This window comes from Bos taurus, chromosome 18, assembly GCF_002263795.3.
Source record: "Bos taurus isolate L1 Dominette 01449 registration number 42190680 breed Hereford chromosome 18, ARS-UCD2.0, whole genome shotgun sequence".
NCBI lineage: Eukaryota > Metazoa > Chordata > Mammalia > Artiodactyla > Bovidae > Bos > Bos taurus.
In genome coordinates, this window is record NC_037345.1 from 42,195,952 (window position 1) to 42,223,189 (window position 27,238).

The 27,238-nt window shown below is 43.5% G+C and overlaps 1 pseudogene; it reads left to right on the plus strand.

Moving 5' to 3' along the window:
• LOC783434 (serine/threonine-protein kinase pim-1-like) overlaps positions 1–26,598 on the plus strand; it is a 118,986-nt pseudogene extending 92,388 nt beyond the window's left edge.
• Positions 26,599–27,238: the final 640 nt, after the last annotated feature.

Below are 27,238 nucleotides of genomic sequence, written 5' to 3' on the forward strand. Positions count from 1 at the left end.
TGGGCATCATGTCACAACCACAGAATGAAGCCTAGGGCAGCTGCGGACAGGGCATTTACCCCTTCCCTGGGCCTTGGAGCGAGCTTCCCAAACACCCAGTTTGGGTGGCAGCAGAAGTGGTCCTGAGTAGATGGAAATGTCCTCAGGATCCATCTTGCAGTAGTCCCTGGGAGCTAAGAAAGCTAACATGTTTGTGAAACAGAAAAGCAGAGCAAGAGATCCCTATGGCTTCCCTTGGAAATAGTTCTTTCAGCTCAAGACACTTTCAGGCTTCCAACAACACACAGCCCCCTCATACCCACCCCTCTGTCCCCTGGGGAAGTAAGCCTTAACACGCAGAGATCTAGCCCGAGGTCTTGTAGTTTGAGCCCAAGGGACAAGACGTCTCCTAGCCTGGCCTGAGTACTCTGCAAGAGCTTCCTTTCTTCCTGTGACCTTCCAGGGGATTTTTGAACCACTGATCATGAGTCACAGCAGAAAGGTGAGTTTCCCTTACTTCTTCTTGGCTGTGATTAATGTATGAATTGTTGGCATTGTGGCTGTTTTTTTCATAAAAAAAAAAAAAATTATAACAGCTGCAAAGGGAACATACTATGCCCACCCGCAGTCTGGCTACCGTCATCTCACATAACCAGATCAGTTTATTTGGTTAAAGCAATGTGAACTGTAACCCTGAATAATTTATTGAACTATTGAACCACTTGGAAAATAATTGAAGCTTGAGCCTAGTTTTACATAACAGATTTAAACTGGAGGGAAATGTATTAGCAAGATCTCAACCTCTAGAAAGAGAAAAGGCAGCCAGGGAGCTGACAGTCCTTATCATAACATACAGTTGTATAAAGCATTTCTAACCAGCCACTGTCTTTGGCGATGACTCAAGAGCATCCCCTATCCCACTCCAGCTGGGCCTGACCACAGAGGAAAGGGAGCTGAAATGTGAGAGGAAGAGGGGCACTGCCAAAATGAGAAGGGACCCCAGAATTTGAGGAGTTGGGGCACAGGGAATGTCTCTCATCCATAGCATTCCATCTGGACAATGACCTATAATCTAAGGGTCTCCTGAAGATGGCCTAGGGAATGTTAGTTGTGCACAAGTAAGATGGGCTCCTTTTACAGGGAAAGGAGGTGTCAGCTCCACCTGGTTCTGTGCCTTGACAAGACAATGTCTGGTATGCCATGTGTACATCTGGGCCCATGTATTAAAAGGGCATCAATAAACTAAGGAACCCAATAAATAGCATTCAGAGTGGAGGAGGAGTTCCAACTGCACACAAGCACAATCAGTGGAGGAACACACTCTCTTCTCATTGCAAAACTTTCCTCATAGTACAAGTATTTTGATACATATACTATAGTTAAGAAAATATAGAAAATACAGATAAATCAGAAATCACAATCTCAAAGGCAGAGGTGTATATCCTTCAAGGTTTTACATACTGCATTATAAGTTGTTTGGAAAATGGAGGTCATGTGATTCCATAATCTGTTTTTAAAATTAGCAATACATATTGTTATTATATATAACAATGTATGTCTTGAATAGGCAAATATTTGTGTCTATAAAAGGTATGTACAAAATTATTTTGAATAGCCACATGGCATTCCTGTACTGTCATTTACAAACGAGTGCAGGTTGATTCTGATTTTCATATTTATATACCATGATGCTGGTATGATAAAAAGCAGAAAGACGTTTTACCAATGAAGCACCCCTTTATGCTTTATCTCTTAATTCTCCAGCTCTGGAGGGGAGATACTACTAATTTCTCTATTTCATAGAGGAGAAAAATGAACTTATAGATTTTAAGTAACTAACTGGCTATGACATCCTGGGCTAGGATCAGAGCTGGAATTTAAACCCAGGCCTGTCTGATGCCGCAGCCAAGATTGTAATTACCACAATCCACTGCTGTCTACACACATCTCTTGCAATTTTCCTGACTACTTCCTGAGGTTAAATGCCTGAATGTAAGACAGGCTGGGACCTGGGACCTGGGACCCTTTGCCACAAAGCTTGCAGCTGGGCAAATGTCTCTTCAAGCAACACAATACAAAGAAACTATAAGGGGCTGAATAACTGCGTGCATATGCAATTGGGGCAAATTATGGACAAGAAGATACAAAAAGACAAAAAAGCCCAACTGCAGCTTCTGGAGAGCTGGGAGCCAAGGCAGGGTACTACTGCGCATGGCACCTGCACACACCACCACCAAATGGGTGGGCAGAGCAGCTAAGCTAAGACCAGGCCCAAACCGGGACCCCTACCCTCACTCTGCATAAGGAGCCAGCTCACCCTTCCTCAAGAAGCAAGGAAACCTGTTGTTTGTTCTCACCCCCTCCTGAGCAGGGGCCCAAAAAGTCTTGCCTAAATTTATTTTGTGGCTTCTGATCAATTTCTATTGATTAAGGAGGCCAAGAACCCTGTATACTTACTGGGACAAAGAAAATTAGAACTTTTAAATCTAGGAAACAGAAAAAGGAGTCACTGCATTCAGAGATCAGTAGGCTCATGGGGTGGCTGCATGTTGATTTATTCTGGGCTCATCCACCAGCCCACGGGAATAGAGTCTTAAGGTGGATCACAAGCACTCTGAAATTGAAGGGTCTCCCTTGTGAGGCAGGGAACACCCTCTCCAAAAGCATTCCAGCACAGTTCACAGAGGTCTCTGATAGAGATGCCAGCCCTGGGCAGGAGACTGAAGACGAAGACCCAGCACGCTTTTCAATCCTCCCATTCTACGATACCACCACTCGTTGGCTAGCTTGTACTATAATTACAATATAACATTGAGGGAGTCTTTATTTATATGCCATAGTTACTAAAGCAGTGTTTCAAAACTATTTCTATAAAAGAAAAGTCATCTTTGATCTCTTAAAAATATGGGGGTAGGTGGTTAGGAGGAAGGGATGAACCCATATATGGAAATGTGTTCAATTGGAGCAAAATGCAAAACTGGCTTCTGTTTTCAGTTAGGAGCCTTTTTCCCTGGCAGTGGCCCGTCCTCCACCTTGCCTGCTGCCCTGCCTGCGTTACTCATGGAAGTCATGCATTATTATAACTTAATTTGCGTATTCACCTGGAGAAAACTGTAATGTGGGCACCAGAAGAGACACAGACCGCTTAGCCTAAGTTGGCCTTTTCTCCCTTCTATTCTAATAGATCTTTTTTTTTTCTTTTTGTCACTCAAAATGAGTGTCTGATGTACTAGCATAAATTGTTAAAAGCAGTTTTAGGTAAAGGAAGAGAGAGTAAAGTGGAGATTTTTTCACAAAAGCCAACCTCAATTTATGTCAAAGAGGGTTAAAAGACCTTGGGATTAAAGCAATAAACTTGCTGCTGTCAAAGCTAAAACCCGCTAACAATTTAGTGCCAAACGCATGTTGTTCAATATCATTTCATATTATATTATGTCACAAAGAGCTGACGGTTCTGCATCACCCTGACAAGGCTGATTTACTCTGAAGAATTCATCGACATTTTGCACAGTCAAAGCTGACTTCATTTTGTTTGGATGGACGGTGGGAAATGTCTCTGTACTTGAGTTTGAATATTAGTCTGAAAATCATTCTTGGATTAAAGATTCAGGAGACCATAGGTCCACAGCTTAGCAAAGCCAGGTCTTTGAAAGACAGGAACAGACTTTTTACTGCTCTCATTGACCAAGTATTTAGACCAAAACTTTAATAAAAATCAACAGAGGTTAAATTAGATTTTTGGGGGGCATCCCTTAAAGTATATGAATTGTTAACGAACTCTTCAGAAAAATAAAATCATATTAGAAGATCTTGCCTGATCCAGACATGAATAATTTATAAATTCCTTAAGAGATGCTAAATCACCTTATTTCCTGATTATGTGTATTCATGATCCCCTTTGCCCACTTTCTTTTACCAGTGAAAAAAAAAAGCAAGTTGCCGTGAGTGCAATTTCAGGGTGTCTCCTGGTTCAAAGATCATGGGACAATGGAAAAAGTCAGTGAGACCAAAGATTCTTCTTGGGACAACACAGAGGGGAAAAATGCACTGACATTATATCATTGCTCCTTGAAGAGTATCAATCAGGCTAATTTTAAAGTCAAAGAAACAAATATACTTTATAAAGTGACTGGTATAAATGTCTACCGCATATGAAATATGTATCTCTATTTATAAGCTTAGTTATAAAAAAGTATGCAACAAAATATTAAGGTCGTTTATTTCTGAGTGGTGACATTAGGGGTAACAGGTGATTCTTTTCATCTTTATGGGTATTTTCCGCTTTTCTTAAAATGTACATGACTTAGCCTTTGTTTAAAAAGGAAACCAGAAAAGTCATAAAACTTTATTAAAGGAATTCATTGTCCAAAGCTATGCCACAGTAAATGTCTTTGTAAAGTCTGGTCTTTAAACCAGAACAAGACATCCCTAATTTAACAGACTCGAAAATTGAAGTTTCAATTATTGCTTTCCCTAATGTCTGGCCTGTATGGTGGTCGATTCGATAACCCACAGGAGGGTAATGCTGAAAATGCTTCCCAATTAGGTGTCTGGGATTCTGTACTGGGCGTCCCCAGGGCTGCTGTGTGTTCCAATTGTGTGACTGGCATGCTATAAGAAGGCCCAACTCCACCACCAAAGGATGCTGAAAGGCCTTGACAGGTGGTCAGAACAATTTCAGGTGACAGTCAGAACTGAAGGGTCCCAGAAAAGGGAGGTGTGCATGTGTGCAATCATGTGTGTGTTCTCTCTCCTACATTTAGGAAAAGAGACTCACCTCAGCCTTGCCCAGCTTCTCCCTCCGAGGCCTCAGACGCACCATCTCGTCCTTCCGTCCTCTGGCGGGATCTCAGCATCACCCACCTCTCACCTGAGCTTCACCACAGCCTCCCCCACAGCCCAAGGGGACACCCGGTCAAGGCCACTTTCTTAAGTATTTTTCCTCCCCAAATATTAAGTAAATAAAAGTGCTATGTCTGCAAAGCAACAGTGGACCCAGAAAACAGAGAGCGGCTTGGCCTGGCCCAGTTATCTGGACTCAGTTTCCCCCACTGTGTGAGGAGCATCTGCTTTGCAGGGTTGGCATGCAATCTGAAGGCATATGGTATGTACTGGGTACCTGCTGTGCCAAGTACGGGTAGCACCATGGGATGAGATGCTGCCCCTGAACCCTAGGGGTCTCCCCATCTAGGAATAAAGTACAACCAAAGTCCAGATGTGAACGTGGGTCGGGGTGCAGATGTGAAAGATGCCGTGGGGGTGCAGACCCACGACTTCCCTGGGGGAATGCCAAGGAGGGTTCATGGCAGTAGAAGTGTGCTGTGGAGGATGAGGAGGCAACTACCTGTGAAACACGTGGATGTGCAAGGCAGTTGTGATTAGGAGATGAACAGTGACAGTTACCCGTCAAGTGAGGCAGAATAATCTCCTGCCTCACAGTAATTCCACACGGCTGAGGAGATGGCAGTTAAACAGTCCCCAGCCCTCTCTCCCAGGAGAAGCAAGCCCTAAGGCTCAAGCTTGTCTCTCTTTCGCACATCCCGTCCTGTTTCTTTGACTGTGTTGCTGTTCTAGGACCCTTTGTTTCCCAAAAGACTAACCCTGCATCTGCCACCCATGGCTTCTCCACCCAACCTCCAGGAAGCGTCCTGCTCACACTCTGGCCAGTCCCACCTCTGCAGCACCTCAGGCTCTTGGCTGCCAGTGGGAGGAGACCAGGATGAGGCCAGTGCCACAGAGCGACAGGAGTTCAAAAGGATGTAGACCCAGGCATCCTCACTGACCACTGGTTTCCCGCCTGACCCTCTGTGAGGAACACAGCTCCGGGACCAGAAACTGCCCTCCAGGCCTTCCCAGAGTGGGTTGGAAGCAGAAATTGGCAACAAATCTACAGCTCAGAGCATGACAGTGCTGGGATGCATAGAGAGGAGCCTCCAAGCCTGGGTCAGAGAAAGGTGCTTAGGTCAGGAGACATCTGACCTGGCTCTCCACAGTGGACCTGCAAAGCAATGCCAAGTCCAGAGTGGGATGCAGCCAGCGAATTATCAAGAATTTATGGAGTGGTTTTGTGGGGAAGGGATGGAAGCTAGACCTGGAAAGGCAGAGGTAGCGTCCATACAGTCTAATGTTTTAGGGAATCTGGACTTTATCCTCTCGGTACTCTGAATCACTGAGGGAGTCTGGGCAGAGTTAAGTGTATAATCAATTTATTGGGTTGGAAAGCACTGTAATTTGATTTGCATTTCCCTAGTGACTAATGGGGCTTCCCAGGTGGCACAGTGGTAAAGAATCTGCCTGCCAATGTAAGAGACATGGGTTTAATCCCTGACTCAGGAAGACCCCCTGAAGTAGGAAATGGCAACCCCTTCCAGTATTCATGCCTGGAAAATTCAACGGGCAGAGGAGCCTGGCGGGCTACAGTCCATGGGGTCACAAAGAGTTGGATAGAGTGAGCACAGAAGCCGTGCCAACCACACAGTGACTGAGGTTGCTGAGCATCTTTCTGTGTGCTTGTCAGTCACTTGTATTTTCTTTGGAGGAAAGTCTCTTTAGATCCTTTGCCTATTTTTAATTGAGTTAGCTTTTATTATTGAATTATAATGGCTTTTTATATATTTTTGATACAATTCTCTTTGAAACTAAGCAGGATTCTGCAGGACCTTCCTGGGGACAGCCCCCTTGGTCCATGGCTTCTTATTTATAGAAAAACTTTAGCCTCCTACACCTTCCCTTTCCTAAGAGAAAATTTAATCAGTTAATAGCTAGAGAAGTAAGAAAATACAGAAACAAAGGAAAGTAGTTAAGAAAGACAAAATAATAATAGTTTAACCATGAAACAAAGTCAAAGACACTTAGTTCCATCTCACAACCTATAGATAATATCCTGATGCATATACTTGAGTAGTTTTGCAGAAACTGAGACCACACCCCTTGTCACCAGGTGAAGGAAGCTGACACTTGCTGACCACCAGCACATAGACCTCAGGCCACTTGGAATCAGAAAACTGATGATTAAGATTCCCAAAATCTCACCATACTACCTCACCACCAGCCAATCAGAAGAATGTACAGGAGCTGATCACAGACCCCATGTCTCTCATCCCTACAGTTGTCTTGAAAACCCCTTCCTCAAAAGCCATCAGGAGTTCAGGTCTTCTGAGCTGTAGATGTCTTTTCTCCTTGATTGTCACCCTGCAATAAACATTGTACTTTCCTTCACCACACCCCAGTGTCAGTGGATTGACTTTGCTGTGCATCAGACAAGCAGACCCAAGTTTCAGTTCAGTTTCAGTTCAGTTCAGTCGCTCAGTCGTGTCCGACTCTTTGTGACCCCATGAATTGCAGCACGCCAGGCCTCCCTGTCCATCACAAACTCCCGGAGTTCACTCAGACTCACGTCCATCGAGTCAGTGATACCATCCAGCCATCTCATCCTCTGGCGTCCCCTTCTCCTCCTGCCCTCAATTCTTCCCAGCATCAGAGTCTTTTCCAGTGAGTGAGCTCTTCGTATGAGGTGGCCAAAGTACTGGAGTTTCAGCTTCAGCATCATTCCTCCAAAGAAATCCCAGGGCTGATCTCCTTCAGAATGGACTGGTTGGATCTCCTTGCAGTCTAAGGGACTCGCAAGAGTCTTCTCCAACACCACAGTTCAAAAGCATCAATTCTTCGGCGCTCAGCCTAGTGATACCTTATCAGATAAGTGATTTATACACACTCTTCCATTCATATTTCATCCCAACAATTGATGCAGCCTCTTGCTGGTCTCCTTCCTTTTTCTCTTGCTCCTCTACAACCGAGAAGCCAGCACAGTCTTTTAAAACATAAATCAGGTTGCATTTCTCCATGCAATATAATCTTTTTAAAATGCTATTCTGATCGAGTCACTCCCCTACACAAAAAATAGGTGTAAGAAAACAAACTTTTTCTCTGGCTTCCCATCACTATTGGGATAAGCTTCAGAGTCCTTTGCTTGGTTGGTAAGGGCCTCAACAATACTGCCTCTACCCAAGTCTCCACCTCCCTTCCCATCACTTTCTCTCTCTCTGCACACTCATCACACCCACCCACACTAACTTGGGTTCAGAATTCCCAAGCTCCTTCCCTTCCATTCCCTTTGTATTTCAGAAGGCTTCCTCTCTCCTCTTTCTCTGGTCAATCTCTTTCCATCCGTATCAGGTTAAATGGCACTTCCCTGGGGAGAACACCATGGATTCTCCAGTCTAACTTAGGTCCCTTTGACACAAGAAGGGCAGTGCCCATCAAACTCATCACACTCTTCTTAGAGGAATTATTGATTGATGGGTGTTAGACTAAAAGCTGCAGAAGCACAAGGCTCGTTTCCTTTGTTTCCAGTACCAAACAGTGTCTGCAGAAGAAACCGGCAGGATTCAGATCTTCTCTAGGCACCAAGGACCTGATGGAGGAGCTGAGGCCATAAGATCCCCTCTCAGAGTGCCATCTCCCCAGATGAAAGCAAACCAGAGAAATCTTATTTTAAAAGAGCATTTATTATTATTTCTGTTCTGTTCTATATTACTTGCACACCATTATTCTCAACAGATTTGGAAATCACAGACTTATAGTTTCACCCAAAGTCCTTGCTGACTTTTGGTGTTGAAAAAATTGCCATCACCATCACCCCACAATTCATTAGTAATCCATCAGCCTTTTGTTTCTCTTAAAGAACAAAGGACCATGTTTCCTACAGTTTGGGAGAGATCCATTGCCCTTTTTTTTTAAAGTTTTATTTTAAGAATGACTTTCTAAGAGGCCTTTGAAGTATAACATAGCCACCCTTGCTAAACATAGTGTTCTCATGAATTTTCACCTGGGATCTGAGAGGAGTCAGGGATAGAGCTGAAAGGGATTTCAGTGGTCATCTTGGATGGGAAATGGGTCCAGAAGGTCACCAAGGCTCACATGGACACTCTGTGATGGAGCTGGGACCACAGCCATGTCCCTGGGTGCCCACTTCATGTTCTTCCTCCTTTATATCCATTCACCCTTTGCTTGGAAATGTTACCCAATTTCCTAGTTTTACCTTTGAGAAACTCCCTTTACCAACACTCTTGGTACTTCTCCTGAAGTTGTCCCATACAAGCTCAGAGGTGAATCATGAGACCATGTTTCAGGCAACCAGTACTTTGCATTCACCTCTCCACAGTGATTGGTTTAGAATTAGACATGTGACCCAGTTAGAGCCAATGAGATGTAAGCAAGTTGTCTGTGGGAATGCTGGTCAGAGGCTTTCTCTCCTTCTACCCCAGGCTACACTGGAGAGTGGGCAGAGATGCTGGAGCAGTTGCAGCCATCCTGTTATCAGAGATGAGAAATGGACAGGGCTTGGTCTGAAAACCCTATCCCAGACCTGAGGCAGTTGGGCCTACAGGCAGCACTGCCGCTATCCTTTTAGTTATAAATGTTAAGGAATTCCCTGTATTTCAGGTTCCAGCCACCTGCCCAAAAAGCATCCTGCTGAATGTAGTATGCTGATTCCCTTATTTCCATGCCTGTCTCCAGAAGTGGGATTCAGTTGCAGGTCATGCAGCCACAGGCATGTGGAAGGTTCTCCACCAAAATGGCCTGAGCATCTGCAGCCTGCTGTGGGCTCACTACCCCACCTCACCCCTGACAACTTTCAGCTTCCTTGGCCACTTGTCTCTCAGCTGGAGTGTTCTTACCTTTAGGGAGTTGAGTGGTCTCGTGTGACAATTTGTACACCAGTCTGCCTCCTCTGCCTCATTACTGCAACAGCCTTCCGTCTCCCACCCCGCACTCATCTGCTGGGATCACTGGAACTTGGAAACTGTACCCTCCGTCTCACCTTAGCCCTCCAGCCCTGCCCTCATTCACAGGGGAGCAGGAGGCCTGCTGGCGCCCCCAGGCTCACTCCATCCCATGACGGCACCTCTGCGGTCTCACACCCCTGCCTCCACAGGTCAAAGGAGGACACAGACACTCATCTGTGTTGTCAGAGCCCCCTCCCTGAGGCTGTGCACTGAGGCTTTTATTCTCCCGCAACACCCACTGACAGCACTGCCCAAGTGGCCGGTCCCCATCTCCTGCTGGAGGCTCTTCAACCACTTAACACGGTTTTTCAATTTCCACTGCTCATGCCCATACGTCTCCATCCCAGCGAATGGATTGCCATGGGAACTTTCTTCTCCAAAATTCTGATGAATGGCATTTTTATCCTGGAATGATCCCTAAGTTAAAGTGAGATTCACCAATATTCATTTTGTGATAATGGCATAGAGCACCAGATCAAAAATTCATGGCAAGCATACTCTGCAACATTCTCCCCCTTGAATGCAGGCAGAGCGAATGTCTGACTCTATGTATACGCATGTACACACACCTGCCACAGCATATCTGCATGTATGCAGTGCACGTGTGCACGCACATGTCTCCCACACGCAGCCCGTGGCACACCCTCTCCTTCAGACTCCGTTCAGTAGTATTTCAGGAATTAACCATTCCAGGGACTGGCTGGGTGATAGGCTTTCTCAATCAAGGAGAAGGCAGATGTGAATTTGGAGGAAGAGAAGAGACAGTAGTGGGCATCTGGTGTCTCCCATCTATTGCTGGCTAGAAGGGAAATCATCAATTCCACTGCTCATCCAAAACATGGTGTAATGTTGGTGAGGGCCAAACAGCCTGGGATGCCTGCTCTCTCCCATGCAAGGAAGTATAGAGGATGAACATAGGCTGGACTTAAGTATCAGGACTGTATCAGCAGGACCTCAAAGTCCACAGCCGATCCCGCACAAGGGGAAGTGCTTAGATCCAAGGAACTCTTCCAGGGTCTTAGGTGAGTGTCTTTAAGTTAAAAGCAATTGTTGAAATAAAGAAGACTTCTCACAAATCATGATAAAGATCCTTGCCTCTCCCTCCCACGGCTGGCAAGAGACAGCCCTCTCTGTCTCAAAACCCTAAAGCCCCTTCTCTGGCCATCAATGAACCTTTCTTCTTTGTGTCATGCCCTGCATGACTGGCCCCACAAAGCCCAGGCCAGGAACATTCCCACTTATTTCCTCCTTTCCTAGACTTATGCCCCTAATCTCTTTTTATTCTGTCATTCCCATGACTTGGAACACCAATGCAATGTGAATAGGGAGTGGGGGGACTGTGGATGGTCCCCCTTTCTGACCATCTTCCAGCCATAATAATTCATCATCACCTACCAGCAAGCAGCCACCATGCTGCATGGCAAAAAGCCACAGCAAATTGTAGCAGTGGCATGAACACCCTGGCTTCTGTTATTTTACTATATATATTTTTTTTTTCTTTTCTTCCTCTTTTTGACAAGAAAGAGAACCCTAAATCCCCATACCCTGCCACGTTACGAATCTTCTGTCCCTAACTGTGCCTCTGGGTCACTCTCGGCCAGTCTTTCAAAGGAAATGCTACCTGGTCTGCCAAACTTTGGTTTATCACCTTGGTTGCTTTCTGCCAGGTTTGCTCTGTCATGACAGCAGTTTCTTATTTATTATGAGGAAGTAGGGTGGTGATAATTAGAGCTGGGATTTTTTGCTTATATACATATTTATGTATAAATACAAGACACATACCTGGCCTCTTCAGCTTCCTAAAATATTCTTCAACTAAGATGTTCATCAACCCCACTGGTGGCCCAGGGCTGTGTGGGTGGGTGTTGTGCCCCACATTTTCTGAACACTGTTGACACAGGGTAGAGCCGAGGGGAATGTTTGTGAATGGTGAGTTATTCCTAGCTCCCCGTCTCCCTAAAAGAGGGAGAAGCCACACTCCCTGCCTTGAAGCCACACTCACCCCTTTCTCTTCTCTGAGTCCCAGCGTGAATATTCTAATCCCTTCAAGGATAAAAGGGGAGGCAAGGCTTTGCTATTTCCAATTTCCAAAAGTGTTGAGGATGAAGTTGACACATTCTTAAGGAAGAAGAAGAAGAAGAAGTGGAGGGGTGTCTCTGCCAGAGTAGAGAGACTAGATGAGGCATTGTGAGATGAGGATACCACCATGGGAACAGAAGCACTTGTAGGGAGGGGCTCTGTGTCGCGGAAGGGAGCCGTGGGCAGAGTAGTTAACAGAATCTTAGCCATTTCGGACTCTGTGGGAGAAGGCGAGGGTGGGATGATTTGAGAGAATAGCACGAAACATGTATATTACCATATGTGAAACAGATCGCCAGTCCAGGTTCGATGCATGAGACAGGGTGCTCAGGGCTGGTGCACTGGGATGACCCAGAGGGATGGGATGGGGAGGGAGGTGAGAGGGGGGTTCAGGATGGGGAACACATGTACACCCATGGCTGATTCATGTCAATGTATGGCAAAAACCACTATGATATTGTAAAGCAATTAGCCTCCAATTTAAATAAATTAAATAATAATAATAATAATTTTAAAAAATTACAGGGAGGAAAAAATGAAGAGTATGGTAGTAAGAGACATGAACTGCTGTACATAAAATAGATAAGCAACAAAGATTCACTGCATAGCACAGGGTATAGACAACATCATATAATAGGGTATAACCTATAATGGAATATAACCTGAAAAATTAAAACTGAATCACTTTGCTGTACACCTGAAACTAACACAATATAGTATATCAAGTATATTTCAATCAATAATAAAATACAATGTCTCTTTCTCACTCCCCAGCTCAGGGATGTTGAAACATAGGTATAGGAAACCCACTTTCCAATGGGTTCCACCTCCTCCCCCTACTTTAGCAAAGCATCCCCAAGTGCACTGAAAGCGTTCTGCAGGTGCGGAGAGGGAGAAAATAAAGTTGAAAATCCTCAAAGTCAGACTCAGCGTGAATTTGAGAGATCTTGGAAATAGCCCCCAACTACAATATTCATAGTCTCACCTTTAAAATGGAGGGGGTTGGATTTGAATTGCCAGGTAAACTAGGACACTCAGCTAAATTTGAATTTCAGATAAGCAATGAATAATTCTTTAGTATAAGTATGTCCCAAATATTTCATGGGACATGCATGTACTAAGAGTTTACTCACTATTTATCTGAAATTCAATTTTAATCGGCCATCTTTTTGTTGGCTGGTTTTTCCTTTTCTGAATCGAGATCAGGCAAAATTTCCAAGAGTTCTTTGAGTTCTGCCATTCTCCCCATTCTGTCTTCACCCCAAAGAGAGGCAGGAGAGAGTCATCGTCACCGTGCCATGGCTGAGGGAGATAAACACACAAGAGGAGAAGTGTGCTTATATCCGTGCTGCCTTCTTTGAGGAAGGCAAACACAGAGGCAAAACAGGGATGGACTGGGAGTTCGGGATTCGCAGTTGCAAACTATTATATGTAGGATGGATAAGCCACAAGATCCTACTGTATATCACAGGAAACTAAATTCAATATCCTACAAGAAACCATAATGGAAAAGAATATGAAAAGAAGGTATATATGTGTATATATATATCTGAATCAGTTCTCTGTACAATGGAAATTAACACAACATTTTAAATCAACTATACTTCAATAAAGTAAATAAATAAAACTAAGTGGGCCAGAATTTGTTAAAAACACGTAGGTTGTTGGCAGTAACTCTGATCCACTGGGTCTGGACACCCCAACCTGCAGAGTCTGGACCACCCAATGTCAGGGAGCAACTGGGAAATACTAATTCATAGGTAAAAGGATAAAATTCTGCGTAATCTGTCTTGGTAACCCAAGAAACTGACACTTACACCAGAGGGGGGAAAAATGGCTAATACTCTGTGTGACAAATTGTATTCATTTTTTTTAAACCACTAATTATTTTACCTGTATGCAATTCCTCTATTATTTTCACTGCTGGAAAATCACAGGGTGGTAAGTGCTGCTAGTACCTGTCACAGACAAGGCGTAAACAATGCAAGACAATAAAACCTCATGGAGCACGGTGTGCTCAATGGTGGCTTGTTGCGCTCACCAGTAAAACAAAACATCAAAGCAAAAAGCATTAACCAATGGTAGCCTGAAAAAAGGAACGTGGCAAGTGAGTCTGAAGACTGAATTCCTAATATTCCCAGACAACAGACTTTACGGATAAAAGACAGTCGGGGGGAAAGGTCCTGGAGAAGGCGGCTAACAAGGAGCTGTCAAGATGGGAACGAGCTGCTCACCAAATGGGTAGCACTGTCCTGCACATCTGGTTAGCACTTTACAGTTTACAAACTGTTCATCCATCTTCCTCCCAGCTGCATGAAATAAGACAAAACCCTCCAGGAACTGACTCATGGAGAAGTCTGATTTGACCAAGGGTACTAAGGTTTAAGGGAATGATGCTGAAGCTGAAACTCCAGTACTTTGGCCACCTCATGCGAAGAGTTGACTCATTGGAAAAGACTCTGATGCTGGGAGGAATTGGGGGCAGGAGGAGAAGGGGATGACAGAGGATGAGATGGCTGGATGGCATCACTGACTCAATGGACATGAGTCTGAGTGAACTCCAGGAGTTGGTGATGGACAGAGAGGCCTGGCATCCTGCGATTCATGGGGTCGCAAAGAGTCGGACACAACTGAGCGACTGAACTGAACTGAACTGAATTAAGATTTAAGGCAGAGATGGTGAATATATATAAAGCAGAGACCAAAAAATCTTTAAAAGTAGCTCATGGATAACCCAGTCTAGTTGGAGGAATACCTGTATATCAAATCACCACACTGATGAATGTCAAATTGGAAAAGGAGTTAAAGATAGGACTTGAGTCCATGAAAGTAGTGTTGGGGGTAGAAGGAGAATCTGACTTAGCCACAGGGCATGAAGGATGGCTCCCTTTTGGGGGTGACATGGAGCTGACAGAGATTAATAGGGTGGGATCCTGGACAAAGTCTGGTGGCTCATATAGCATTAAATAAGGAGGTGAAATGGCAAGGAAAAGATTAGGGCAAGACAGGGTGTGTCAGCAGGGGCTGGATCATTCTGGGCCCCAAAGGCCATGCTAAAAGTTTGAGAATTCTTGAAGTGGTGTTAAGCAAAAGAGTGAGAGCAGTTTCTTTTGTCAAGGCTTTTACTATGCTGTTATCTCCACTGTGTCACCATGATCCAGGCTCCAGAGCCTCACCTTCATTCATTGCAAGAGTTTAGGAGTTCTGTAGGTCTTCAAAGAGGGTTTGCTATCAACAGACGAGCCAGATACAACCTAGCAAAGCCCCAGTTGGAAGTGTGTCTCTCCCGTTGTTGGTCAACAGGCAATGCTGACCCAGTGGGACGGAAGCTTAGCGGATGCTGCTGCATCTACTGGGAAGAGATTTCTATAGCTCCTCTTCAGGGTGGGGCAGCTTTGTCCTGGCTTGGGTGGAGACTGGAGGGCTTCTTGGTCATCAGCCATGAGTGTGGATTGCGTAAGAAGAGGTTGAGTTCCTGCTGTTCCATATTCCTGGGCCCTGAAGGTCTGGTCCTTTTGTTTCAAGTCCCTTGTTATTCATCTCCACCCATATCCTCCACCTCAAGAATTATTTTCAGCTCAGGATATAGGAAATTTTTCTTTTATCTATAGGAATTCTTCCAAATCTATTGTCTACACACCTTACTCCTTTCCATCTCCCTGAGGCTGAACTTTGGATTCTCAAACTAGAATTTTACCTTTGTATTCTGCTCTGAGTGCTATTTTTTTTCCCCTGAGCATTGAATATTAAATGCCTGACTGAATGGGTTAAAGTCAGGAGGAGAAGGAAATAGTGTTATTCTATCACCATGGTTTCCATTTGCGAAGATTACTCTGAATACATCACAGAAAATGGAGGAGTAAGGACAGGTTAGTTGATAGTTACTGCACAGTCAATAGAAGGAGGTGGTAACTTGAAGTTGGTTGATTGAACTGGACACGAAGAGTCCATATTCCATATAGATTAGGAGACAGGACATTGAGTCTGGCAATAATTTGGATATGGATACCAGAGAAAGAGAGTTCAGGAGAACCCAAATTCTCTTTTATAGCTGGTTGAGGGTAGGGGGAGAAGGCAACTGCACCCCACTCCAGGACTCTTTCCTGGAAAATCCCATGGACAGAGGAGTCTGGTAGGCTGCAGTCCATGGGGTCGCTAAGAGTCGGACACGACTGAGCAACTTCACTTCACTTTTCACTTTCATGCATTGGAGAAGGAAATGGCAACCCACTCCAGTGTTCTTGCCTGGAGAATCCCAGGGACGGGGGAGCCTGATGGGCTGCCGTCTATGGGGTCACACGGAGTCGGACAGGACTGAAGCGACTTAGCAGCAGCAGCAGCACAGGGTAGGGGTCACTTCTGGAGAAATGAGAAACTAGAGATGAGGGTCGAGTTTTCTTTTGAACACACTGAGTTTAGAGCGCATTTGGACTATTTAATTTAAGATAGGAATTAGCCAGAAATATGAATCTAGTGCTTGGCAGAGGGGTAATCATTGCAGATAAGCGTACAGAAGCTCAACAATAAAAGAGATCGCCAAAGGAAAAATAAGGAGTAAGAAATGTCTTGGACAACTCTGGCATCTCACAGTTGAACAGAAAACAATGAGCCTTCTAAGAGACTGAAAAGGAAATTGTAGACCAACAGACAGAGAACCAAGTGGATATGCCATCAAAGAATCCAAAGGAAGAGGTGGTTTCAATGCTGTGGCTGTGGTTCCCAGTGCCCAGAGCTGTTAAGGATGAAGGGAAGACAGACATAGAGAACAGACTTATGGACATGGGGTGGGGGGAGGAAGGAGAGGGTGGGATGTATGGAGAGAATAACAGGGAAACATACATTACCATATGTAAAATATATAGCCAATGGGAATTTTCTGTATGACTCAGGGAACTCAAACCAGGGCCCTGGAACAACCTAGAGGGATGGGATGGGGAGGGACGTGGGAGGGAGGGGACATATGGGTACCTATGTTTGGCAGAAACCAACACAATTCTATAAAGTAATTATCCTTCAATTAAAAATCAATCAATTTAAAATAAAAAAGAAGAATTCAAAGCAGCCATTGAATTCAGGGACATGGAAGTCACTGATAAACAATGATACTGTTGGTAGAGTGATGTGGCCAGAAACCAATACAGCGAACTTCATTGTGAATGGGGGTTGAGGGGGGTGAGGAAAGGAGAACAAAACAGTGTCGATGACATAGACGGTCTGTACTTCTTTGCAAAACCAGAGGCCATTCTTTCCTCCAGTTTGTCTGTGGCTGAGACACTAGCAATAGGTTAGAAGCTGATGGGAGATGTGGAATCCAGAGAGGTGCATTTTATTTGCTTGCTTGCTTGTCTTAATTTAGGAATTTTGAGTATGTTCACCCCAATAAGAAGGTCCCAGTGCGGGGAAAGAGTAGTTGCAGAGATAAGAAAGGGAAGGGATAGTTAATACATAGCATTGGTTCCTATAAATGTACTGATAGTTGGGATGGGGCCCAACGCCTTGGTGGTGAGGGGATAGAGAATCTACTTCAGACAGAAGGGAGAGCATTCTCCACCCCACAGTAGAGGTGGGAGGATGAAGGAGGGGGAGGATCTGTGCAGAGGTAAGTAACTAGGGACTTAGCCTCAGGATGCATTGCCCCAGTGTGATATTTTCTACCTTCTCAGGAGGAGGTGCCATCTGCTGAAGGGGGTAAATCAAACATTTGAAGGGAGCAGGCATGTTCCGAAATACATCTCTAAGAACGAGAAAGCAAGTTAATCTGAGAGATCTAGCAGAGGAGTCTAGCACTGGGAGACCTTCTAGGGTTGGCGATCACAGGTTTTAAATAGAAATAGAGAAGCTTCTGATCTAAGAACGGAATTTTTTTGCCACATCAGGCAGCCTGTGGGATCCTAGTTCCCTGACTAGGGATTGAACCTGGACCCTCAGCAGTGAAAGCACCAAGTCCTAACCACTGGACCACAGGGAAGTTTCAAGAATGGAATAGTTGAATTGGCCTCCATCTGTTCACCCAAAGAGCAGAGGCATATTCGTTCCTGATTCACATAAACTCTATTAGTTAAATAAAATGAGCATGTTGTAAATAGTCACACATAGCTAGCTCCATCTCCCCAATAATACAGGTGATCTTTTTGACCCTACATCATGAGAAACGCTGGACTGGAAGAAATAAACTGGAATCAAGATTGCCGGGAGAAATATCAATAACCTCAGATATGCAGATGACACCACCCTGATGGCAGAAAGTGAAGAGGAACTCAAAAGCCTCTTGATGAAAGTGAAAGCGGAGAGTGAAAAAGTTGGCTTAAAGCTCAACATTCAGAAAACGAAGATCATGGCATCCAGTCCCACCACTTCACGGGAAATAGATGGGGAAACAGTGGAAACAGTGTCAGACTTTATTTTTCTGGGCTCCAAAATCACTGCAGATGGTAATTGCAGCCATGAAATTAAAAGACGCTTACTCCTTGGAAGGAAAGTTATGACCAACCTAGATAGCATATTGAAAAGCAGAGACATTACTTTGCCAACAAAGGTCCATCTAGTCAAGGCTATGGTTTTTCCTGTGGTCATGTATGGATGTGAGAGTTGGACTGTGAAGAAGGCTGAGTGCCGAAGAATTGATGCTTTTGAACTGTGGTGTTGGAGAAGACTCTTGAGAGTCCCTTGGACTGCAAGGAGATCCAACTGGTCCATTCTGAAGGAGATTAACCCTGGGATTTCTTTGGAAGGAATGATGCTAAAGCTAAAACTCCAGTACTTTGGCCGCCTCATGCGAAGAGTTGACTCATTGGAAAAGACTCTGATGCTGGGAGGGATTGGGGGCAGGAGGAGAAGGGGACGACAGAGAATGAGATGGCTGGATGGCATTGCTGACTCAATGGATATGAGTCTGAGTGAACTTCAGGAGTTGGTGATGGACAGGGAGGCCTGGCGTGCTGCGATTCATGGGGTCGCAAAGAGTCGGACACGACTGAGCGACTGATCTGATCTGATCCCTGTCATTTGTCCCATCATTTTTGTCCTTTCTCTCTACAGTTTTGGGCAGAGAGCATGTCAATGACATTCAAATAAAAAGATGGGATACAGCTTGTGGAAGCATTGTGAAAAGTTAGCAGTGTGCAAGCCAACTGAGTATGGATATTATTACTGTGTCAGTAGTGACAAGCCTAATGTGGATGATATTAAAATGTGCTTTTCGAGTGTTCTGATATTTTTTCAAAGTGCATCCATACACAGCATCTTTTCTGCTTGCAAAATCACTAATGAGTTGGAAATTATTATTTTCAGTCCAGGAAGCAGGTTGGTTATTTGAAGGCCAGAAGCAAGGGAATATCACCCTGAAGGTGAAATCTAGGCCTTGGGACCCCAAGGAGGGAGCTTGTTCCATTAACACCCAAGGATGCCCAACCTTGAGAATATCTAATATAGATTAATCCATCTCAGAGTTGATACTGGAAGATGAATCCCCAGACTAGTTTTTTTGATTGCAGAGTTTAGTTTTCAGACTTTCAGGCACACACCTGGCCACACCTGTTTACCATCTGCAAGGTACAGAGGTTTGGCCACAGACCACAAAGAACCACTTTCCACAGCTTCCCTACCTCCTACAGTGAGAAAACTTGCTGTGGATCGTATTTGTCTAAAGTTCTTTTCTTCATCTAATCCTTTTGGGACAACTGTGTTGGAACAAAAGCCCTGCCTGGGGGAAAGGACATTTTCCTGCAAGTGCAGAGCCCAGAACCACATGGGCAATGCCTGGCCATATTCTATACATCTAAAACTAATCTCAGAGAGCCTGAGGCTGGTCAAAGGAACCCAGTAAATGCATTCTTTTTCCATGAGCTTTGAAAGAAACACATCGTCCATACAAACTTCCCCATGCACCTCCCTTGAGCATTCATGTTTTGCCAACATTAGCAAAGAAAGGAACATCCAATAACTTTGAAGACAGAAAAATGTGTCTTGCAGTTCCACAGATAAAAAATAGTAAAACCACTATCAGACAAACTGGAACAAAATGCCAAGGACTTGACAGGTCTATTTTTCAGAGATGAGTTAGGAGGAGGGTGTGCACTTGGAAATTGGGACACTGGTGTTGAATGGGAAACTCGGGTCTTGTTCGCCTCCACAGAGCTCTTATTTCTTTTGTCGGTGTGAATCCAGGAATCCGTATCATGGTTTGGAAGATGTTCTTGGGTTTCAGGGGGAAATTAGTTGCGTGCATTCGAAGCTAGGATATGGCTGAGTCTATTCCATTTCTTAAATGTCTAAGAAATATCAAGAGGATCTATGAAGCTTAAGGACCCATGTTAATGCAACACTGGAGAACTTGATTAGAGCCCAGCACTCAGGAAAATCATTTTCAGCTTCACACATGCTACATTTCACATGTAATATGTTGTCTTTGATGTTATTTGCCATTTATTAAATGTATCTGCTAATATGAAGTGTTCCATTTCCTGACTATAGAGTGTTAAAAAGTTCAATCTCAGTTTACACTCACTCTGTGGAAACCTGATTTCCTGAGCCCTTCCTTGAGCCAAGGCTGAGGGTCAAAGGAGCCTTAAAATTCTATTTATTGCGTGCCTACACTATGAAATACGTCTGGGAGATCATAACTAAACCAGATTCCATCTCTGCCCTCCAGAGGCTTACAGTTTGGTGTGGAGAAAGACATACAGAACTAATTAATACACGATACCAAATGCAGTAATATTGCTGTATCAAATGCAAGAGAAAAGACAAGATTCATCCTGATGGGGAGGGAAGGTGGAAGAGACTTGTGGGGGTAGGCAGCATGCAAGCTGGGCATATGCAATAGTGATTCTGGCTTAGAAGAAAAAAAAATGAGAAACAATCCTCAACTTTTTTTTAAAAAGCAACACATTGTCAAAGTGAGGTTCTTATGGGTTAATGTCTCTTGAGATGCCAACTTGATATACACCCGAAGAAACTGCTGAGTCGGAGACCAACCCCCACCCTGCACGAAGGACATGCGATGGGCATAATGGAAAATGTGTATCTCAGTTCCTGATTTCATCATTGGGAGAGTAATATGAGAGAGTCTTGAGAGAAGAGAAAGAAAAGATTTATAGACTTTCTTCTCCAGTGGTTGTTATTCTAGAGTAAGTCCCCCCGACTCCCCTTCACCTGAGAGGACCCAGACGGCCTGGGGCTTCCTGTCATGATCGTCCAGGGGCAGAGAAAAAATACCCCTGGCTGAGTAAAGTTTAAAGAGATGATAGCTCACAGAAAATAAGCTGCCTTTTGATTATGTCACAGAGCACGCTTGTTTATTATACCAGTTACATAGGATAATATAAAAAACTTGTATTGACATTTACAATGTGGTATAACATTCCAGGTGATGGCTAACTTAACAGTTTTCCTAAGGTGTTCATTATTCATCTATTTACGTTTTTCCTATTTGCAAACAAGGTCTCAGGAAACATGGTTGGTTATATCTCCTTGTGCTAATTTCTAAAGCCTCCCTATGACAGATTCTGAAAGTTCAGTTACAGGAGTAAAATTTTCTCTTTGCCCTCCAAATTGGTTGACTATCTTTAAACTATTTAAATACTCTTTATTGTTTTCATTCTATTAGATTGCTTGAATTTTCTTATTGATTTATAAGCATTCTCATGCATTTTGGAGAATTATCTTCATCATATTTGATGCAAATATTTTCTCCCAGTGTCACATTTCACTTGAGACATTTTCTAAGTCTATACATTTTTAAACTTGTGTTAATTTCAAATTTACCCATCTTTTTCTATATTTTTATAGTTATTGAACTAAATTCTAGCATTCTTTTTTACATGCTAACAATGTTATTCATGTGTGTGCATATGTGTCTGGGATTTTAATATATCTTACATTCATTTTGTGAGTTTTATACGTTAGCTATTTAACATGTAGAACCAGGACTCCCAATTTCTTCACCACCTCTTTCTATCTCCACTGATTTCAAACATTAGTGCATCTTATAACTCTAAGATATACAAAGATCTGTTTCTAGATGTTTTAGTCTCTTCCATCTATTTGTATATTCTTAAGGAAAATCTGACTTCTTTAATGATTAGAGCTTCATAAATTTGACATCAGATGGTTAAAGTTCATTCTTTTGATCATCTTTTTCAAAATCGCATGGCTGTCCACAACCATTTATCTTCTATTTGAATTTTAGAATCTGCTTGCCGATTTCCATAATAATCTCATTGCAAATTTGATTACATTAAATTTTTAGATAATTTGGGGGAGAAGGAACATCTTTAAAATAGATCTTCCCAGCCATTAACATTAAGTCATCCTTCCCTTATATTCAAATCTAAATTTATTAAATGTTAGATTTTCCAAGAAATTTTGTCATTATTCTTAGACTTATAAACTCCCAGCTGTTGTATTTTATAGATTGTTTTTGTTATTTTAAACAAAGTGCATTGTACTTGGTTATTGCTAGTGTAGAGAAAAGCTTTTGAATATTAATCTTGTATCTGACCAATCTGTTGAAATCTTATATCAATATTAATGTATTGTTAATTGATTACTTAATTGTTAATAGAGCCTCTTGAATTATTTAAAGTAGTTAATCATATCATTTTCAAGTAAAGGCACTTTTGTTTTTTCCAACTTTATTTCCTCCCTTTTCTCTCTTGCTAATTGGCTAAAACACATAGTTAAAAAAATAGTAAACATTTTTATATTTCCTAACTTTAAAGGTAGTGCTTATGTTTAACCAATACTTTGTATGTCTGCTGTAATTTTTTGATATTTACTTCTATCCCTAGCTTATTATTTCATCATGATATGATGATAGATTTTTTTATGCTTTTGATGGCTATTATGAGAAATAAATGGTTTTACTGTGTTAATGTATGAAATTACAGTAATAGATTTTATTATATAGAAACTCCCAAATTTACATCTCCAGTCCTGAATTTTTCCTTGACCTCTTAACTTGTTATAATTAACTGCTTCTTGAGAGCTCCACTGGAATGAACAATAGACTTTGCAAGCTTAAATACAAAACCAAACTTTCGATTTTAGCAAATGGCCCTTCCATCCATGTTCCATCCACCAGGTCCTCAGGAAAAAACACTGAAGTCATCCTCTGCTTCTTGCTTTCTCTAATATATCATATTCAATCCACTAGAGAATCTTAAAATTCACTTTCAAAACATGTCTGGAATTTCAGCCATCTCCACTTTTATCCTTCTAGCCCAAACCACCAACACTTCTCACCTGGATAATTTCACTTGTTTTCAGCTGATTTCCCACATTTCATGTTTGTTCCCTTCAATCTGTTCTCAAACCAACCACCCCCAGGATCCTCATGGTGTCTACTGCTCAAAATGTTCATTCCCCGGATGCTTCGATTAAAATCCAAAATCATTCCTTGGCTTGCAAAACACAGTCTGATCCATGACACTTTTCAGTGTCTTCTACCCGCTTCTTCTTGGTCATTGGGGTTCAACATAAGTCACCTTGCTATCCTTTCACCCCACCCCCTAAGCTCCATGTTACCACACTCCCAACTCAGGGACTTTGCAGTTGCTGTTCCTCTGCATGGAAAGTTATTTCCACAGATACTCATATGGTTCCCTCCCTCATTTTATTCAGGTCTCTCCTGAAATATCACTCTGCGAGAAGAGCCTTCTTTGACTACCCAGTCTCAATTGGCCCATATTCATCATTTTCTATTTCTTTATCCTGCTTTGATTTTCATCACCACCTGACATTACATTATATATTTTAATCTTCTTCATTGCTTATGTCTCCAATTATAATGAGAATTCCATAAGGAAATTTTCTGTCTATTTTACTCACTGATATATTCCCACTGACTAGAGAAAATTAAAATGTATCCAGACCTTGCCACATGTCCCCTCTAGAGGTGGGAAAACCACCCCCATTTAAGAACCACTGTGTTAAAGGCTTACACTAGAATAAAGGTCTCAAATCAGTAATCTAAGCTTCCACCTGAAAAAATGAGTGACAGTAATGAAACACGCACACAGAAAAATACGATATAAAAAGTCAACAAAACCAGAAGCTGATTATTTGGGAAAAAAGATAAAATACAATTGATAAACCTCTAGTTAGACTAACCAAGGGAAAAAAAGAGAAGATATAAATGACCACCATTAGGAGAAAAAGAGGGAATACAACTAGAGACCCATAAATAAAGATAAATATCTATGTTATAATATTATTATTAGACAAAACAGACTTCAGGACAAGGAATGTGTTTCCCAAAGATACAGAAGAATAAGACAAGCAAATACAAATCCTAGATATGTATGTATGCAGTAACAGGCTTTCAAAATGCACAAAACGACATTGTGTGAATCTCTTTGCTGTCCATCTGAAACTATCATAACATTGTTCGTCTGCTATACTCCGATATAAAATACAAAGTTTAAAAGACAAAATTAAAGTTGGAGATTGTAACGTTCCTATTCAATACTTGATAGAACAAGTAGACAGAAAATCAAGACATAGAGGATATGAACATCTACCAACTTAATTTCATTGACATTTATAGACACTCTACCCAAATTAAGAGAATGTTTGTATCTTCAAACATTCAGAGAATAATCACCAAAATAGACAACATGTTGGACAATAAAAGAATTGCTAATAAATTTAAAAGGACTGAAATCAGAATTAAATTAGCAATAAAAAAACAGATATTTGGAAAATCAAGTACTTGGAAAATTGGACAAGACTCCTATGCAACCTATATACAAAGCAGAAGTCCACAGGAAAAATTAGAAAATATATTTAACCTGAATGAAAATAAAATTATAATAGATTAAAACCATGTGGAATATAGTCCTTAAAAGGGAAATCTATAGTTTTAAATACTTGTATTTGAAAATACTTGTATTTGAAAAAAATCTAAGCTTTCACTTTAAAAATTTAGAAAAAGAAAAGCAAATTAAAAAAAAGAAAGAAGAAAATGGGAATTTTAAAAGATAAGAGCTATCAGAATTCGAGTAAACAAAAAAATAAGGGATAAAATAATAAAACGAAAAGTTTTCTTTTAAAAAAAACCAGTAAATTTGATGAAACTCTAGCTTTGATGATCAAGAAAAAAGATGAGAAGCAAGGATTAACAAGAATATGAATGAAAATGGAGGTACCACATTGTACCCTACAGGCTTAAAAGGATAATATGGGGATATTACCCACAACTTTATGAAAGATAAATTACTAAAACTGACTAAGGTAGAAATGGAAAATCTGAGTAGCTCTATGCCCCTATGAAAGATATTGAAATCATCAATTAAAAACCTTACCAGAAAGAAAACTCCAGGCCCAGAAGGCTTCTCTGGTCAATTCCATAAAACATTTTATAAATTCTATCAAACGGTGGCGGAGGAGGCCGGAGAGCACTTGGCCGCAGCGGCGGCGGCGGTGGCTGGACCGGCGGCAGCAGCAGCAGCAGCAGCTACACACTCCCTGTGCCGCAGCGCTGCCACACAAGCCCCTCGAGCCGCCCACCGCCCTGGAGCTGCCTGACCCTGCGGGCGCCTCCTTCAGCCTCCAGCCCCGGCAGCGCCCCCAGCCGTCCTCCGACTGGCCCTCGACCTTCTGCGCCAGCCGCAGCCTCAGCCCCAGCCTTAGGCACAGCTCCTGGCACAACCCTAGCCCCCACTGCAGCTCCTCCAGACACAGTCTCTACGCCGACATCCTGGAAGCTGGGGTGCTCTTGTCCAAAATCAACTCGCTTGCCCACTTGTGCCCCGGCGCCCCGCAATGACCTGCACTCCACCAAGCTGGCTCCGGGCAAGAAGAAGGAGCCCCTGGAGTCGCAGTACCAGGTGGGCCCGCTCCTGGGCAGCGGCGGCTTCGGCTCGGTGTACTCAGGCATCCGTGTCACTGACAACTTGCCGGTGGCCATCAAACACGTGGAGAAGGACTGGATTTCCCACTGGGGAGAGCTGCCTGATGGCACCCGAGTGCCCATGAAAGTGGTTCTGCTGAAGAAGGTGAGCTTGGGCTTCTCTGGCGCCCATTAGGCTCCTAGATTGGTTTGAGAGGCCCGACAGCTTCGTCCTGATCCTGGAGAGGCCGGAACCGTTGCAAGACCTCTTTGACTTTATCACGGAAAAGGGGGGCGGCGCGGGGGGGCTGCAGGAGGAGCTGGCCTGCAGCTTCTTCTGGCAGGTGCTGGAGGCGGTGGGGCCCAGCCACGACTGCAGGGTGCTTCACCGCGACATCAGGGCGAGAACGTCCTTACCAACCTCAAACGCGGCGAGCTCAAGCTCATCGACTTCGGGTCGGGGGCGCTGCTCAAGGACACCCTCTACACGGACTTCGATGGGACCCGGCTGTATCCTCCATAGTGGATCTACCATGGCAGACAGCCATCTGGTCTCTGGGGATCCTGCTGTATGACGTGGTCTGTGGAGATATTCCCTTTGAGCAAGATGAGGAGAGCCTTAGGGGCCAAGTTTTCTTCAGGCAGCGGGTCTCTTCAGAGTGTCAACATCTCATTAGATGGTGCTTGGCCTTGAGGCCATCAGATCGGCCATCCTTCGAAGAAATCCAGAACCAGCCGTGGATACAAGAAGTCTTCCTGCCCCAGGAAACTGCTGAGATCAGCTTCAAAGCCTGTCGCAGGGGCCCAGCGAATAGCTTCTCCGACAGGTTCGTCCCTCCCTGTCAAATGCTCAAGGGAGGGGAAGTGTCTCCAGCTTCCCAAGTACCAGTGGCACTTATTCTCAAGCAGTACATTGCTTGATACAGAAACATTTACAACTCATTCCAGACCCTAGGCTCCTGGAGGCTGCTTCCCAAAAGGGAGGAAGAGATTCCACTCCACTCCACTCCAGGCGTCCTAGGCCTCCACTCCTCCCCTAGAAGCTTGCCTTCTCACCTATGTCCAGCATTGGTGGACGCTGCAAAATCCCAGGGGTGGGCGGCGGTGGAGAAGTGGGAGTAGGTAAGGATCCTACCATGCAGCTGTTCGCTTCATCAGGAGTTCTGCTGAATGCCGGGCAGGGGGGATGCGTGTTGGGGTGGGTTAGGACTAGCACCATTTTAAGTCCCTGTCACCTCTTCTGACTTTCTGAGGCCTTCTGTGGGGACTCTGGCTGTGCTGGGAGAAATACTTGAACTTGCCTCTTTTACCTGCTACTTCTCCAAAAATCTGCCTGGGTTTGGTTCCCTCTATTTATCCCTCCCTGCTTCCCCCCCCATCTTTCATATGAGAGGTGCCATGGAAGAGGCTACAAGGCCAAACACTGAGCCACCTGCCCCTTTTCCAGCTTTAGTAAAACTCCCAAGTGAATTGGTCTTCCTTTTTGGTTTTTACTTAGCTGTTTCTAAGTTAAGACCTCACTGCTACTGCTGCTAAGTCACTTCAGTCATGTCTGACTCTG